This window comes from Sarcophilus harrisii, chromosome 5 (genome assembly GCF_902635505.1).
Source record: "Sarcophilus harrisii chromosome 5, mSarHar1.11, whole genome shotgun sequence".
Lineage (NCBI taxonomy): Eukaryota > Metazoa > Chordata > Mammalia > Dasyuromorphia > Dasyuridae > Sarcophilus > Sarcophilus harrisii.
Genome location: NC_045430.1, coordinates 286,761,259 through 286,767,258, shown reverse-complemented (window position 1 = coordinate 286,767,258; position 6,000 = coordinate 286,761,259).

The window sequence follows — 6,000 nt, the reverse complement described above, 5'->3', positions numbered from 1 at the left end:
GAATTAAAAAGCTTCTGTACAAACAAAACTAATGTAAACAAGATTAGAAGGGAAGCAACAAACTGCGAAAACATCTTCACAGTTAAAGGTTCTGATAAAGGCCTCATTTCCAAAATATATAGAGAGCTGACTCTAATTTATAAGAAACCAAGCCATTCTCCAATTGATAAATGGTCAAAGGATATTTTCAGATGATGAAATTAAAATCATTACCACTCATATGAAAGAGTGTTCCAAATCATTATTAATCAGAGAAATGCAAATTAAGACAACTCTGAGATACCACTACATACCTGTCAGATTGGCTAAGATGACAGGAAAAAATAATGATGAGTGTTGGAGGGGATGTGGGAAAACTGGGACACTGATACATTGTTGGTGGAGCTGTGAACGAATCCAACCATTCTGGAGAGCAATCTGGAATTATGCCCAAAAAGTTATCAAACTGTGCATACCCTTTGATCCAGCAGTGTTTCTACTGGGTTTATACCCCAAGGAGATACTAAAGAAGGGAAAGGGACCTGTATGTGCCAAAATGTTTGTAGCAGCCCTGTTTGTAGTGGCTAGAAGCTGGAAACTGAGCAGATGCCCATCAATGGGAGAATGGTTGGGTAAATTGTGGTATATGAATGTTATGGAATATTATTGTTCTGTAAGAAATGACCAGCAAGATGAATACAGAGAAGCTTGGAGAGAATTACATGAACTGATGCTAAGTGAAATGAGCAGAACCAAGAGATCATTATATATGTCAACAACGATACTGTATGAAGATGTAATCTGATGGAAGTGGATTTCTTTGACAAAGAGACCTAATTCAGTTTCAATTGATCAATGATGGACAGAAGCAGCTACACCCAAAGGAAAAAAAAACACTGGGAAATGAATGTAAACTGTTGGCATTTTTGTTTTTCTTCCCGGGTTACTTCTACCTTCTGAATCCAATTCTCCCTGTGCAACAAGAAAACTGTTTGGATCTGCACACATACATTGTATCTAGGATATACTAGGTCATATTCAACATATATAGGACTGCTTGCCATCTAGGGGAGGGGATGGAGGGTGGGAGGGAAAAATTGGAACAGAAGTGAGTGCAAGGGATAATGTTGTAAAAAAAATTACCCAGGCATGGATTCTGTCCATAAAAAGTTACTATAAAAAAAATCTCTTCAGGATAGAAAACTAACAGTGGTATTGCTGGATCAAAGGGTATTCACAGTCTCATGGCCCTATGAGCACAGTTCCAAATTGCTCTCCAGAATGGCTGGATCCATTCACCGTTACACCAACAATGCATTAGTGTCCCAATTTCCCCACATCCCCTCCAACATTTATAATTTTCCTTTTCTGTCATGTTAGTCAATATGACAAGTATAAGGTAGTACCTCAGAGTTGTTTTAATTTGAATTTCTCTAGTCAGTAATGATTTAGAGCAATTTTTTGGTATCCTCTGTATTCTTTTGACCGTTTATTAATTGGATAATAACCTGCATTTTTATAAATGTCCCTATATATTTGAGAAATGAGGACTTTCATGTGACATGATTGATATAAGATTTCCCCCCAGTTTTCGGCTTTCCTTGTAATATTGGTTGCATTAGTTTTATTTGTACAAAGCATTTTTAATTTTATGTAAACAAAATTATTCATTTTATATTTGATAACACTTCCTATGTCTTATTTGGTCCTAAATTCTTCATCAGTCCATAAATTTGACAGTTAAACTATCCCATGCTCTAATTTGCTTATGCTATCCCCCTTTATGTCTAAATCATGTATCTATTTGACTTTATCTTAGTATATAGTGTGAGATGTTGGTCTATATCGAGTTTCTGCTATACTGTTTTCTAGTTCTCCCAGCCACTTTTGCCAAATAATGATTTTTTTGGTCCCTAAAGCTTGGATCTTTGGGTTTATCAAACACTAAATTACTATGATCATTACCTACTGTGTGTTGTGTACCTAATCTAATTTATTGATCCACAACTTTATTTCTTAACCAATATGAGATTGTTCTGATAATTAAGATCTTAGGTAGGGTTTTTTTATGTTGAACTTCAAGCCAGCTTTTACACTCTTCTCTTTTATTCTCATCAAGAAGTTTCTTAATTCTTCTTCATTTTCTGCCATCAGGTGGCATCATTTACATATCTGAGACTGTTGATATTTCTCTCAACAATCAATTCCAATTTTTGATTCCTCTAGCCCAGCATTTCACATGATGTACTCTGCAATAAATTAAATAAATAAATAAGGTGACAATATAGAGTCTTGCCATATTTCTTTCCCAGTCTTAAACCAATCAGTTGTTCCATGTTTGGTTCTAACTGTTGCTTCTTGATTCACATACAGATTCCTCAGGAGACAAATAATATGATCTAATATTCTCCTCTGTATTATATGATACTCTCTGCTCTTTGAGGACTTGCCACATTTTGTTACGATTCACACTGTCAAAGACTAGTAGAAAATGCAGCAGAAATAGATTTTTTTTTCTAGAACTTCCTTGTTTTTTCCATAATCCAGTGAATGTTGGCTATTTGGTCTCTGCTTCTTCCGCCTCTTCAAAAACCAGTCTGTTCTGGTAATTCTCAGTTCATATTTTCTTGAAGCCTAGCTTGCAGAAACTTAAGCATAACCTTGCTGGCATGTAAAATGAGCACAATTGTCCAGTAATTCAAACATTCCTTGGTGTTACTCTTCATTAGGATTGGGGCATAAATCGATCTTTTCCAATCCAGTGATCACCATTGAATTTTCCATATTTGCTAGTGCATCGATGGCAGCACTTCAACAAGTGTCAGCTTTTAGTGTTCTAAATAGTTCAGCTCGAATTCCATCACCTCCCCTAGCCTTATTCTTAGTAGTGCTTTCTAAGGCCCACTTGACCTCATTCTCCAAATGGTCTGACTCCAGATCAGTAACCACACCACCATAGTTATTGATAAAGTTAAGATCTTTCTTGGATATATAGGTCTTCTTTATATCCTTGACCCCTTTTCTCAATCTGCTTCTGTTAAGTAATTACAATTCTTTTGTCTTTTATAACGCCCATTTTTTGCACGAAATATCCTTTTGATATCTTAAATTTTCTTGAAGAGATCTCTTGGCTTTCCCATTATATTGGGTTTTTTTCTATTTATTTGCATTGTTTATTTATGAAAACCTTCCTTTTTAATAATAGGTTTTTTTCAAAATACATACAAAGACAATTTTCAACTTTCACTCTTGCAAAACCTTGTGTTCCAAATTTTTCTCCCTTTCTCCTTACCTCCCCTCCCCTAGACAGCAAGTAATCCAATATAGGTTAAACATGTGTAATACTTGTCAACTTATAAAAACCTTCTTCCCTGTCTTTATAATCCTCTGGAATTCTGTATTCAGCTGGATATGTTTCCCTTTATTCTTTTTCCATTTGCTTCTTTTCTCATCTATTTGTAAAGCTTCATCAGACAGTCATCTTGCTTTCTTGCTCTTCTTTTTCTTTGCATTTTTATTGTTGTTGTCATTGCTATCTCTACTACAATATTGCAAAACACTATTGGATAAAAATTGTTAAGAAAATTGGAAAGCAGTCTAGCAGAAAGTATGGGTATGGACCAACACCTCATACCCTATCCCCAAAATATGATCCAAATGTGCATTTGACTTAGACATAAGGGGGGCCTCAGAAACAGATTGAAAAAATAAAGAAGAAATTACCTGTCAAATCTATGGATAGGAGAAGGGTTTGCAATAGAGCAAGAGATAGAGCGGATCATAGAAGATGAAATGGGCGATTTTGATTATATAAAACTAAAAAGTTTTTGCACAAATAAAACCAGTGTTTAAAATTAGAAGAGAAAAAGGTAAATGAGAAAAAATTGTAGCAAGCTTTTCTAATAAAAAGCTTATTTTAAAGCTATATTGTGAACTAAAATTTATAAGAACAAGAACTATTCCCCCATTAGTAACTGGTCAAAGGATATGAACAGTCAATTTTTAGAGGAAGAAATTCAAGCTATAACAGTCTTATTAAAGGTGTTCTAAGTCATCATTTCAGAAATGCAGAGTTATTTCAAAAAACTCTGAGGTTTTACTTTATACACATCAAATTGGCAAAGTTAACAAAAAGAGAAGAGACCTGTGCTGGAAGGGGGAGTAAATAATGTACAGTACATTATTACTTGTTGGTAGGGCTGTAAACTCAAGATATTCTACAGAGCAATTGGGAACTATGCCTCAGAACTATTAAAATCTTCCTACCCATTGAACCAATGACGCTGCTTCTAAGAGCTTAAAGAGAGAGGGGAAAGCCCCATCTGTACAAAGGACACAGCAGTTGTTTTTTGAAGTGTGAGAACCTTCAGTCTTCCAAGATTCTTAACCCAAGGACATCTCTGGAGGAATATTTTTACTGAGAAGCCAGCCAGCCAGCACAACCTATAGTTAACATATAGTTATATGCCTATAAGCAAAATCATTCACAAGGAACGCCAGGGCTGGGGAGAAGACTCAAGCAGTCCCCTTGGAGGTGGCCCTTGGCTCAAGTCTTAAAAAGAGTCGGGATTTTGAGAGGCGGAGGTGGAAGGGCGGGGAGGAGAGGGGCAGAAAGTGGGGCAGGTGTCCCGGAGTGGATGTTGCGCAAGGAAGAGGAGCCCTTTGGTCTAGAGCCATCAGCCAGAAAGCGATGCTAGAACTAGAACCGATGCTGGAGACGCGGCTTCGAATGTTGGCCAAGAAGAGTCTGTTTATCCTGGAGGCCACAGGGCAGCCCTGACGCTTGGGCAGCGGGAGCGAGCTCAGACACTGGGCATCCCCGCTGGGCGGGCCCACGAGGAATGGGCTGCAGGGTCTTTACCTGGGAGCCCATTGGACAGGCTGGTTAAGAAGGGACAAGCACCCAAAGTAAGATGGCGGCCGCGCGAATGGAGAGAACGCATCGGCAGAGTGAAGATGCACCAAGGGGCCGCAGCCCAGACCAAACCTGCCGGCCTCTTGTTCCCTCGCAGGGATCCTGGCCGATGGGTACTGTGCCCTACTGGCACCTGCAGCGTGGACGCTGACATCTGGCGGCTGTTCCCGTGTACTGCAGCCCCTCAGTCCTTTTCATGGGCACTGCGTCTGGGTGTAGGGGCAGCTGTAACAGCCCTTGGACTGAGGTGAATGTCACAAATACGGCCCCGGAGCCACTTAATGATGGGGCTGATGGGAGGCCGGCAGGCGGTGAGCGGCTGGCGCTTGTGGGACTGCGCCCGCAGTGCCCTCCCCTCTGCCAGGGCTCCGGATTTCTGGCCAGTCCTCGTGGGCACCAGCCCAGCTGGAGACTCCCCACACACGGCCCCTGGCCCGGGCGAGGCCCCTGCACCCTCCTTGCCTTGGCAAGGCTCAGAGAGAGCCTGGAGATCCCGCCACCCCCATGGGCAGCCTCTGAACCAGGGAGTAGCAGAGGGCCGCCTGAGCTGGAGTCAAGGCCCCTCCTAACCCTCCTTGGGACCCTGTGCAGCTCAGTCTGAAGCCCAGCCTGTCCAGCTGCCTGGGAGGCTCTCCATAAGCTGGCCCCATCCTCCCGCTCTGACCAAATCTGTGCTCCTCTCCGTCCCAGCAACCCCTTCTACTCAAATGGTGAACCTCTGCTGCCTGTGGGTCCTCCAGGCTCATCCCTGTGGGTCCTCCAGGCTCCTCCCTCTGTATCCTCGCCTGCTCTGGTCAGCCTGGCTTCTGTCTCCCAGCAGGTCTCACTCTAATCCTCCCAGAATTCTCCTAGTGCCCACACCCGGGCTCCCGTCTGCCTCCAGGACTCCCAGCGCAGCTTTGCCCTTCAGAACTGCAGCATGTACTGTGGGGGGCCCACATCTCCAGCTCTTCCCACGCCTTCCTACCTGCAGGAGCAGCTCCAAGGCTGCAGCACACGGCGCTGGCCGGGGCACCAGCAGGGACTGGCCACTCCTCCGACCGTTGGAGGAAGAGCAGAGTTATTGGCTGGCTGTGGAGGGATGATGGGTCCCTAACGGGAGAGGC